Source organism: Papaver somniferum, chromosome 6 (genome assembly GCF_003573695.1).
Source record: "Papaver somniferum cultivar HN1 chromosome 6, ASM357369v1, whole genome shotgun sequence".
Classification (NCBI taxonomy): domain Eukaryota; kingdom Viridiplantae; phylum Streptophyta; class Magnoliopsida; order Ranunculales; family Papaveraceae; genus Papaver; species Papaver somniferum.
In genome coordinates, this window is record NC_039363.1 from 23,220,749 (window position 1) to 23,233,050 (window position 12,302).

The following is a 12,302-nucleotide window of genomic DNA, read 5'->3' on the forward strand; positions in this document are numbered from 1 at the left end:
TCCAAGGCGGAGATGAGTCGACCAAGCGCGCTCGTCTGGATGGGGGGTGGTTCTTCCACTTCTTTGGAGAAGCGTACTGTTGTTCCCGACGCTCAAGTTGTTCCTACAGTGTCAACAAATCCCGAGGATACGCGGCTTTGTTTCCCTCTAGTAGTGAGTGTTGCTGAGGCTAGTGTGGATCCTGCAACTCATACGTTAGTCCACGGTTTCTGGGTACCAACTGTTTGTGCCTCTACTTATAGGGATATTGTGGAGCGTGGTGGTGGTCATATGGAAAGGGCGGATCTTTTGGATGTTCGCACTTTATGCTACATGACCAAAAATCTTCTGGAAGTCGTGGACCATCTTACGCGAGTAGGGGATGATCCTGTTGTGGTGAAAAAATGCGTGGCTGGGAGACCAACGTTTGGTCAGCGACCAATGTCAAGTTCCCAATATCGTGGTTGGAGGGAAGAGTCGCGGCGAACCTCGTTGTTCGGCTCACAAGTCATATTTCAAAATTGGAGGAGGAATTGGAGAAGCGTTCCAAGACGACTTCCAGCAGGAATAAAACGCTGGATCAATTAGTTATTGATGTGGGGGTAACTAGCAACGAGGTGATTCGGGCTGAAAACACGGAGGAGGCAGTCCGTGCTGAGCTTGAGAAGAAACGCTAGGAGTTGTCCGCGATTTAGGTCGCTTAATGCATCGCTTTTATGTTTCTCTTCCTTTGGTTATATTGAACTCTTGTTACTTGGGTAGTTTGTCATTGTTGATGTGTTGTTGTTGTTTACTTGGGTAGTATGTTTCCTTTTTTCGGATTATCCACCCCAATTTGATCGATTCCAGCGCACATACCAAGCCTGTTATGCTCAATCACGTCCAGCCCAACAAATTTCAGCGATTGAATCTCTCTAAAACACCTTCGAAATCAATCCCCAACTCTGGTTCGTCTGCAACATTTTTTCCCGCCAATTTCTGAGTTTAAAAACGATGAAGATGACCTCCCCCTATCATGTGCTGGTCTCCCTTTAGCAGATGCCTGGAAATGGATGCCCCTTAGTAATTGGTTACACCTTATCCGTTTGAGGGGTCCGAATAGCAAGTGTCCTCCGGGGGTGCCCCGCGCAACTTTTCGAGCAGATTTTTCCAAAAATGTTTATTGGCCAAAAATACCTACACACACATAAAACACCATAATAAGTACAAAATGAGCATTATCAATATATAGAATCGAGATAAATTAGACACAAAAATGTGTCTATCAGCCTTGACTCTATTGTTTAGTGATGTATTAGATACTCATGTTTGCTCTTCCCCCCTCTCTTTTTTTGAATGGGGTAAGTGGAGTGTTTGCCAAAAACGCGCCTAGTCCCCCTTTGTTTTTATCAGAAGGAAGCGGTGGGGTGGGCGACCGTTAGTAGAATGCGCTGACCGATACAGCGTTCACCTGGGTGGGCTGTAGTAGAACGCGCCTACTCTCCCCTTTTTTTATCAGAAGGAAGCGGTGGGTGGGTGGGCGTTAGTAGAACGCGCCTACTCCCTCTTTCTTTTTAACAGAAGGAAGCGGTGGGGTGGGGGGCGTTGGTGGGACGCGCCTATTCCCCCTTTCTTTTTATCAGAAGGAAGCGGTGGGTGGGTGGGTGTTAGTAAAACACACCTACTCCTCCTTTCTTTTTAACAGAAGAAAGTGGTGGGGTGGGAGGGCGTTGGTGGGATGCGCCTATTCCCCCCTTTTTTTTATCAGAAGGAAGTGGTGGGTGGGTGGGCGTTAGTAGAACACGCATACTCCCCCTTTCTTTTATCAGAAGGGTGCCGTGGGGTGGGCGGGCGTTGGTGGGACGCGCCTGTTCTCACTTTCTTTTTATCATAAGGAAGCGGTGGGTGGGTGGGCTTTAGTAGAATGCGCCTACTCCCCCTTTTTTTTAACAAAAGGAAGTGATAGGGTGGGAGGGCATTGGTGAAACGTTCCTACTCTCCCTTTTTTTTCAACAGAAGGATGCGGCGGGTGGATGGGCATTGATAGAACGCGTCTATTCCCTCTTTCTTTTTTAATTAGAAGGATGCAAAGGCGGGAGTTAGTAAAACGCGTTTACTCCCCCTTTGGCATTCCCATGATCTTTTGTAGGTTTGTCAGCCGATTGGATGCCTTTGGCACTCTCATGGCCTTTTGTGGATTTGGCAGCCGATCGGGCGTCTTTGGCATCCCCGTAGCCTTTTGTAGACTTGTCAGTCGATCAGGTGCCTTTGGCATTTATGTGACCTTTTGTAGGTTTGTCAGTCGACCGGGAGCCTTTGGCATTCCCGTAGCCTTTTGTAGATTTGTCCGTCGATCAGGCGTCTTTGGTATTCCTATGAACTTTTGTAGATTTGTCAACCGGCCGGGCGCCTTTGGCATTCCCGTATCCTTTTGTAGATTTGTCAGTCGATCAGGCGCCTTTGGCATTCCCGTGACCTTTTGTAGATTTATCAGCCGACCGGACGCCTTTGGCATTCCCGTATCCTTTTGTAGATTTGTCAGTCGATCAGGCGCCTTTAGCATTCCCGTAACATTTTGTAAATTTTTCAATCGATCAGGTGCCTTTGGAATTCCTGTGACTTTTTGTAGATTTGTCAGCCGACCGGGTGCCTTTGGCATTCTCGTAGCCTTTTGTAGATTTATCAGTCGATCAGGCGCCTTTGGAATTCCTATGACCTTTTGTAGATTTGTCAGCTAAATGGGTGCCTTTAGCATTCCCGTAGCCTTTTGTAGACTTGTCAGTCGATCAGGTGCCTTTGGCATTCCTGTGACCGTTTATCATCATGTTGCATACAAATTCCAAAAGATATTTTCCTTACCGTAAAAGGGGGCTGTTTACAATTTGTACTTTCATCTTTCATACTCATTTTATTTCCTTCCCTTCCCTTTGTTTAGTGACGAGGAAAGGGGTCGCGCTCAATGGTCTGCCTAGTTGCCTCGAGCTCGCCAGAGGCGCGCTTTCGTTCGAATATGCTCCTTATGGCGAAACATTCTTCCGTCGGGTGTCCCAACCTCCGATGATAGTGGCAGTACTTGGTCACGTTCTTATCCATCTTGTTGACGTCTACCACTGTTGGGGGTAGATGGATTTCCTTTCCCATAACCCACTGATTAAGTAGTTCGATTGCGCGCTCCCTACTGCAAGGCATAGGAGGTGGTGGGTTTGAGTCTCGCCTAGGCTATCCACCTCTCCCTTGGCTTCCACCGGTGGTTTGGAATTGGTCTCTTCCCTCCCTACTGGTGTTGGGCCTTACGTTGCGTGGTGTCTTCGATACAGCGCTGACTGTGTGATGCTAAATAGGGATTATGGGTTCTGCTTATATGCATTCGGCGATCCTGTGAGTACCAAAAATATGATATGCCACGTGTCCCAACATTAAAGGTGGAGTAACTTATTATGTTACAGCAACACACACTATATCTCTCCTTAGGATGCTAAGTTGTACAGTTATCTCTATCAACGTGTGGCGCAATGTTAAAGGTTGGAGTATCAAAATATGATACAACGGAGTACACCAAATCACTACCAAGATTGCTGTGTAGAGCTAGCTGAGCAGTCTGCACAACTTTTAGTACGAAGGCGCAGTTGTCAACCACGTGGGGCCAGAGTATGTTGCATCCTCTGACTGGCGAAGGAACGCGGCCAACGAAAGTACAACTTGTACAGAGGTTTCACAGTTCACGATGAGACGTGGAGGAAGCTAAGGTGGCATGTCTAATTTGAGATGGTGGGCGGCCAATGAAGGTACTAGATTGACCAAGGACCACCATATCCCGATGGAACATGATACATCAAAGATATCCATGATGCATGTGGAGATATAAATACCCATCCCCATCTCAAGAGAAGGGGGGACAATTGGGTTAGCTAGGATTAGGGAATAGATTCACTTTCTCTCTCTACTTTTTCTCTTATTTTCTAGAGATTCATAATTTCTTCAATGGATTTCTTCCACCAATGTAACAAGATCAATAAATATATCATCTTTACCTAATGAACGTAGGTTAAGATTAACCGAACCACGTAATCTCTTGTGTGTTGATAACTTATATGAACTTACATTATCTTCTCTTTTAGAGATTTACTTACTGAGTTATCTTTGTATTCTGAACTATATCTGTTTTCTGAGTTATCTGTTCATCTGAGATATCTCTTTATTTAGCTTATTTGCTTACTCGTCTCTGCTTTACAGAGATGCCTTTGTTTTCTTAGCACCTGCTCTTGCGAAGTATCTTTACTTACTTAGTATATGATCTTCTGAGTAGATCTCATTTCGAACATACATTTTACTTACTCAATAATATCAGTTCAACTGCTTAGTATCCATACTACTTAGTATTGGATTCTCTGAGTTGTTCATATTACGTAGACTATGGGAAAATTAGTAGTCACAGTTTGGCGCTAGAAACGAGCTGGACCGAAAAGCTCTCGATTTTCGTTATTTTGCTATTTCATCATCTTTTTTCTTTAGATCTTCTTTAGAAGATCATATCTAAGAATAAGATGCATGGATCTTACTTTCTAGTGAAGATTTATCATTCTTTGAGAAGTTTTCGAGTACTAAACCTCGAAGAAATCTTGAAATCTTACGGATCTACAAAAAGTAGTTAAGAAACACCTTTAAAAACACTTTTCAAAGCTTAAAAAGCTATTATTTTATTGTTATTTGCTTGCTCATGAGCAAACCTTTTCTGGATCTGAATACCTTTATCTCCGAAGGAACCTCTGTAAAAGTTTTGGAGTAATATCCCGAAGGTTATTTATGAGCTGAGAGTCGTTTTCTTTCCCATAGGCCTTCTTTTACTCAGCTTTCGGTATTCTCTGTCATTTTTTAATAATATCTGAGCAAACCTTCTCTGGATCTGGATACCTCCGTTTCCGAAGGAACCTCAGTAAAAGTTTTTGAGTAAAATCCCTAAGGTTATTTATGAGATGGGGGTCGTTTTCTTTCACGTACGCCTTCTTTTACTCAACTTGTAGTACTCTCTGCCGTTTTTGAATCTGAGGTTCATTTAGGAACTAAGTCTCAAACATTGGAAAGTTCTATTAAATACGAACTCAGTAAACATATCTCTGTTAAGCTCTATACTAAACTTTCAAAAAAAAAAAAAAAATCGTAATGGGGATACTAGAAACATAGCCTTCCCCTTTTCCTCTTTACTCTCAGGAAACAGAAATACAAAGGTCAAAATTACGAAGCCTTGGAGCGAAAATAAAGCTTATATTTGGCTTGAGTGTATTCGTATACACTTTCAACAGTCAAAGACAAAAAATAAGATTGTCCTTGGATCGTACATATCTAAGTATGAACTGTTAGTGACAAAAACGAAGGCTGTCCTTGGCTCGTACGTACCTAAGTAAACAAAGCCAGGGGGAAAGCGAAGCTTATCTTTGGCTCGAGTGTATTCATATACATTCTCAACAGCCAAAGACAAAAACGAAGACTGCTCTGTGGCTCGTACTTATCTAAGTAAACAAAGCCATGGGGCAAAACGGGGCTTATCTTGGGATCGAATGTATTTATATATATATTCTCAACATCCAAAGACAATTACGAAGACTGTCTTTGCCTCGTACATATCTAAGTACGAGCATCCAAGGGAAAATACGAAGCTTATCTTTGGCTCGAATGCATTCATACACATTCTCAGCAGCCAAAGACAAATACGAAGGCTTCCCTTGGCTCGTGCATATCTAAGTATGAGTATACAGGGGAAAATATGGAGCTTATCTTTAGCTCGTGTGTATTCATACACATTCTTAACAGCCAAAGTATATTATGAAAATTTTCCTTGGATCATACGTACCTAAGTACGAGCATCCAGGGGAAAAGACAAAGATTTTCTTTGGATCGAACGTGTCCATACACGTTCTCATCAGTCAAAGACAATAAAGAAGGCTACCCTTGGCTCGTACATATCTAAGTACGAGTTACAGGGGCAAAGACTGAGCTTATCTTTGGCTCGAATGTATTTATACACATTCTCAATAGCCAAAGAAAATTACGAAGACTTCTTTTGGATCGTACATATCTAAGTACGAGCATCCAAAGGAAAAAATGAAGCTTATCTTTAGCTCGAGTGTATTCATATACATTCTTAACAGTCAAAGACAAAAACGAAGATCGTCCTTGGGTCGTACATATCTAAGTAAACGAAGCCATGGGGCAAAAATGAAGCTTATCTTTGGCTCGAATGTATTCATATACATTCTCAACAGCCAAAGACAATTACGAAGGATGCGTATATTCATATGGAAATCAAGGGAGATCAACAGGATACAAGGCTATGCAATCTAGCAGAGGTAAGGCTGAACGAATAAAGATCCGCCGAATAAAAACATGGAATGAAAGAAGAAGAAGGGAGAATACCAACGAAGTGAAGAACAAAGACTTCAAGTTTCCCGGAACCCCCTCGCCTAAAGATACAAGCACTAACAACGCTCCGGTGGGTGATAGCTCCACTAAATGACAATACAGAAACGGAAGGTAATCGGAAGATTTTCCTTGGCTCGTACATATGTAAGTGTGAGCAATTAAGGACGAATATGAAGTGTAAGGACGAAGGTTCAAAATACAACTCGCATGGAAGGACAAAGCTTCATTTGTCTAAAATTCTTAAGCTTATCGCTTTACGAATTTCCGGGGGCAAAAGAAGGTATGTAGCATCAACATCATCAACAAATGTCAATCCCCCCAAACCGGACCTGCAAACGAAGGTGGAGGTCATAATAATTGGAGCCAAAGACATCAGTAATGGTTGTAGGTTATAACTTAAGTCTGAATCCGAAGGTATGCATGGGAGCGAAGCCCCTTAAAGGAAGACTCACCACCGTCAGGCATACATGTGAGCGAAGCCTGTTAAAGGCAGACTCACCATTACAAAGAATGTTATTCAATCCAAAGCTACGAATGTACAAATCAACAAATCCCGTGTGCATAGGTGTATGCATACTCAACGAGGCTACAACTCATACTCAGCTACGAGGAGTCCCACAACGACGCATAAAAATATGCAACCTCTCAACCACCACTACTGCAATGCTCCCGGCCTAGAAATGCACGAAGCCTGTATATATTTGTATACCCACAAGTGCACAACTCAGACGCAACGATGAACAAAGTATGTATATATAAGCATACCCCAAGCCTCAGCAATACCCCGACTCTCCCATCTGAGTAACCTATGAAGTGCCAAAGACTAGTGCAAGGGAGCGAAGCCTGCAAGAGCAACTCACTACAACCATAACGAAGCCTACAAGGGGAATCTTGCTACAAGCAAAGTAACCTGTGACACCTAGGACGAACATGTAGCTGATACAGAGAAGGAGGAAAACTCACGGACGAAGGCTCCATAAATGCAAATACTTTTCCTTTCAAAAGCTACAAGAACCAGCTTTCAAAAGCAAAAGGGGTCAAACATACATCAATCATGGCGCCTCTACAACATCAATCAAAGACTACAGATACATGTTCAAGGTAATACAACTTTAAGGTATCCTATATTTATATCATATAATATGTAACTATGATATACCCACGGAAAGAGGTATTATAAGCCTCAGCAATCAATATAAAGCTTGGATTTCGAATATAGCTTTTAAGGCGTGTGAAATAAAACAAACATGCAAAAACAAAGGGTTAGAACTGACACCCACCGTCAGAATTGACAACAAAAATGAAGGTTTAGAAATGACACCCACCGTCAGAATTGACGATGAGGCAAGGCAAGGCATAATTGCGCATATGTCAATCTCGGATCCCCGGGGCGATTGCTCCTTTTATGAGGCATAAGAAAAAAATAAGATATCCTCTATAGGGATACCCTGTCAAAGTAAAGCAGCCTTCGCGCTGAACGCGTAGGGTTACAAGAAAATTATTTCCCACGTAGGGACCCTCTCCACCACGATACCTTCTGGCCAGAGGATACTCTGGTAGGACGTTGAATGTTCCACCAAGGTTAATCATACCTTAGCACCAAGCGATGGCATGATTGTGCAACAAGCTGAACACACTATGTCATAAATATCTTGCAACAAAGCAAGCAAAATGCTATAACACACATTACCAAAAGGTGAAAAATTCCAAATGGCGTATGTACGTATTTTATTTATGCAGGTACAACAATACCCGAAAATCTTAACCAACGACAAAGGTTCCAAAAGGTATACTTCCATTGCAAAGGAGTGAAGTTACAACAACGAAGGTACAACAGGAAACAACTCCATACTAGGCAAGTAAAGAGACATCTTAGAGTCACCTTAGCCGAAAGAAAAACTAAAAGGTAAATATTATACACCTGAGCAATAAGTTCAAACTTATCTTAAACTCAGCCACATGCTATGAGGGGATACCTTCTGGCCACGTTATATCTTGCTCGGCTGCCGACTGGTTCAAAATGATAGCAAAAATACCTAAGCAGCGAGCGAAGGCTCCGATTTATAAAAGGGATGAAAAACACAATCCCAGACTCATCTTTCATTAGTGAAGGTGTGGACTTCGTAAAAAAATACATACATACATATATACATACATACATACATACATATATACATACATACATACATACATATATGCATACATATATACACAAATACATATATACATGCTTGCATACATACAAACATACATATATTTGTGTGATAATACTAGCACCAAAACCTTGTTCGATACTTCTATGGTACCTCAGCAAACTACTTCAGTACTTCGAGGGTACCTCAATAAACTACTTCGATACTTCTCTACATCGACAAACTACTTCATACTTCGAAGGTACCTCGGTAATATACTTCGATACTTCTATATTAAGAAGGTACCTCAGTAATATACTTCAATACTTCTATACTTCGAATGTACCTCAGTAATATACTTCGATACTTCTATGGTACTTCATCGAAAATATATTTCGATACTTCGAGGGTACCTCAGTAAATTACTTTGATACTTCTATACTTCGAGGGTACCTCAGCAAATTACTCTGATACTTCTATACTTTGAGGGTACCTCCAAAAATTACTTCGATACTTCTATACTTCGAGGGTACCTCAACAATTTACTTCGACATTTCAATCGTACCTCAGCGAATTTACTTCAATGGTACCTCGACGAATTTACTTCAAGGATACCACAGCAAGCTGCTTCGAAGGTATCTCAGCAAACTTATTTGATACTCCGATAAAAATCTTCAGTGAAATAAACGAAGAAGTATCAATATTTTTTCTTAAGAGTCATTCTTCGAAAAACCCTCAAGAAAAGGGGAAAACTGTGAGTACCAAAAATATGTTGTGCCACGTGGCACAACATTAAAGGTGGAGTAACTTATTATGTTACAACAATGCACACTACATCTCTTCTTAGGATGTTTTTATGAAGTTATCTCTATCAACGTGTGGGGCAATGTTAAAGTTTGGAGTATCAAAATACGCTACAACGGAGTACACCAAATCACTACCAAGATTGCTTAGTTATTAAGCAATAACTTGTAGTGTAGGCACATGGGTGTGTCTGTCTGTCATAGGTAGCTGAGCAGTCTGCACAACTTTTAGTACGAAGGCTCAGTTGTCAACCACGTGGGCTCAGAGTACGTGGAATCCTCTGACTGGCGAAGGTACGCGGCCAACGAAGGTACAACTTGTACGGAGGTTTCACAGTTCACGATGGCACGTGGAGGAAGCTAAGGTGGCATTGTTTGATTGGAGATGGTGGGCGTCCAACGAAGGTACTAGATTGACCAAGGACCATCAGATCTCGATGGAACATGTTTGAGCATTGCTCGGTCGAACTCGCATGCGTTGCTATCTCAAGCATGTTTGTCAAGTTTAGTTGTCAAAACCATATGTCTTGATTTCTAGACTATTTACATCTAAGTTTTGGTTTAGGACAGTTTAGTGTAGTTGAGCTCCAGACTCCATGGCGATCATCTTACAAAGACGAAGAACTACTCAAGGAACCAATGGAACTTCATACGACTAAAAGGTATGTGGAGACTTGAACTCATCTATCACTCAAAAGTCTATCTCTCTATCACCTACTCTTGAGACAAAGTCGTATAAGTATGATAGTTTTCATACATACACATTCGCTATTTCGAGCCGAGTTTACTCGCCTATATTTTTCTCGAAATCGTGTTGGTAAGCTTTCGCTTTAACCACTTTTCATCTTCATCCGTGACGAAAGTCATGATGACGATAGTCGTGAATAACGATTGTTATAACATTATAGAAGAATGTTTCAATGATTGAAATGTAGAGTTGAGATTATGTAACCAACTATGGATATAAGCATATATAGTATGTTCGCAAATTATTGTATAAATCCATGTGCCAGAAACCAATTGTGTGCAATTGTGCATGTGACATTGGTAAAGGAGACAGGTTGGGTACGCGTACTGGCGGAAGTTTACTAACCGAAAAATTCTGCTGGAGTTTGTAGTTTACAAACTGGAAAACCAGTCACCTTAGATACGCGTACTCATGGAAGTTTTCGAACCGAAAAATTCTGCGGAGTTTCCAAACTCAAATCCGGTAGTTAAGATACACGTACCCGTACGCGTACTCAAGCTGGTTATTTCTCAAATCGGAAGTTCATGAACTTAAAAAAATAAATCAATAAGGAATGCAATCTTTGCAAACCATGGCTATATTGTTCATGAATTGATTCAAGTGAATCAAATCAATTTTTTTTCAATTGTGTCTATGATTAAAGACCTAAGCAATTGAACAACTCTATCAACTAGTTCTTATGAGTCGTTTGAACTAGTTATGAGAAAGATGAATATGGTTGATACGAAAGTACTCATATGGTTAACCTCGGTTAAATATTTGTGAACCAACCAAGTGTGCACGTTTAGGTACGGTTACTCAAACCTAAATGAAACACATTTCATTTGTGTATGACAAGCTAAGTTTCGATCCAACGGTTGAAAGATATTAGCTTGGAGAAATCAGGTTTTTCATCTAACGGTGAATATTGAATGCTTTGTTACCAAGGTAACTTAGGTTGCAAACCATGATTTGAAAACTATATAAAGGAGACATTTAGCAACTGGAAAAACTAATCCCCACACCTCATGTATGATACTAGTTGGTTTGCTAGAGTCGATTCTCCTTTAACCTTAGGTTTCTTCCCGAGACCCTGGAGGTTAACGACTGAAAGACTTCATTAGGATTGTGAAGCCAGACGAAACTACTTCTCTTGTAGTTGAGCGATCTGATCTTGCCATTTTCTATCATACGAGTTCAATTGAATAATTGACTTGAGATTATATCTCCGATAGGGCAAGATGAAACGAAATCACAAACATCTTCATCTCATCGTTTGTGATTGCGCAACATCTTGTTTCGCTACCATACGATTAATATTGTTGTGAGGTGATTGATAATACTAGGCTGTTCTTTGGGAATATAAGTCTGGATTATCAATTAGTTCATGTTCACCTTGATTTATCAAAAGACGGAACAAAAACTCTTAGGTCTATCTGTGAGAGACAGATTTACCTATCAATAGACTTTTCTGTGTGATACAAATTTGTTTATTAAAGTCTTCAAATTTTGGTCGTAGCAACTCTTGGTTGTGGGTGACATCATCTAAGGGAATCAAGTGCGTAGTATCTTGCTGGGATCAGAGACGTAAGCAGCGCAACTGTACCTTGAATCAGTGTGAGATTGATTAGGGTTCAACTACAGTCCAGACCGAAGTTAGTTTGTAGTAGGCTAGTGTCTGTAACGGCTTAATAAAATGTGGTGTTCAATCTGGACTAGGTCCCAGGGTTTTTCTTCTTTTGCGGTTTCCTCGTTAACAAAACTTCTGGTGTCTGTATTATTTCTATTCCGCATTATATTTTGTTATATAATTGAAATATCACAGGTTGTGCATTAAGATCAATCAATTAGAATAACCAACCTTTGGTTGTTGATATAAATTGATTGACACTTGGATATTGGTCTTTGGTACCATCCAAGTTATTATCTTTGTATTTGATAAAGACTCGCAGTTTTCTATTTGCTTGAGTAAAGAACAAATCAAGTGAGAGATATATTAACTCCTCGATATACTTTTCTCTAGATTGAGTCTGACTGTCTAGTTGATTCTCTAGAAAGTATATTGGAGTTAGTCCATATAGATTGCTAATCGAAATATTGTATGCGGTTGTTATACCCCCGCTTTTTCAGAACATGAGACATCAAAGATATCCATGATGCATGTGGAGCTATAAATACCCATCCCCATCTCAAGAGAAGGGGGGACAATTGGGTTATCTAGGATTAGGGAATAGACTCACTTTCTCTCTCTACTTTCTCTCTTAT